This window comes from Eurypyga helias, unplaced genomic scaffold (genome assembly GCF_000690775.1).
Source record: "Eurypyga helias isolate BGI_N326 unplaced genomic scaffold, ASM69077v1 scaffold898, whole genome shotgun sequence".
NCBI classification, from domain to species: domain Eukaryota; kingdom Metazoa; phylum Chordata; class Aves; order Eurypygiformes; family Eurypygidae; genus Eurypyga; species Eurypyga helias.
Window position 1 is genome coordinate 24,208 of NW_010267416.1, and position 760 is coordinate 24,967.

The window sequence follows — 760 nt, forward strand, 5'->3', positions numbered from 1 at the left end:
ACCACTGAAATAAAAGAAACAAAATAATGGTTGAGGTTGCTGTGGCATGAGATCACCCTTTCATGGCCAAGGAAAACTCCACAACCCTGCTTCACGCTCTAGCAGGCAGCGAGCAGCATAGGACACTGCGCTGAGGCCTCAGCCAGCAGCAGGGTGCAGGTAGACTCACCCTTCTCCACCCCATGTTTCACTACCACACAACCTCTTATCTCACCCACAGCAACAATGGCTTCTACCAGTCTGACCCCGCCGCAGTCACATGCCTGAAGCCTTGAAGAGCTCTAAACCTGGCAATGGGTAATAAGGCCATTAATGCTCACCTACTAAACGCCTGATGTTTCTTGGTGTCCTCAGTCCCAAACTGTGGTTCCTTAAGGGGTATAGGAGGAGAGTGAGGTCTTCACACAAGAGAACCACGAGACAATGGAGGTAAGGAGGACACCGAGTGAGGGGTCACCTATGCCAGACAGGAGGAGAGGCCCTGAGAAAGGGTGGCCGAGCCATTTTTTTCCAGGAAGTTAAGGGACTGAGGCTGGATCGCATTGTAGTCTCTGTTGAGGATGTAGGTGTTGGGTAGTCTGTGGCACTGATGTGCAACATAAGATAGTCAGGTTCAAGTATTTCATATCGGTAGGCAAAGTAATTGCTTTCATGAGACACATAATATGGTGTCTTAGGGCATGACCTAAAGGTCCAAGCAGCTAGGGGGTCTCAGATGCACACACAGGAGGTGGGAGACGTGCAGGACCAGCACCTGCAG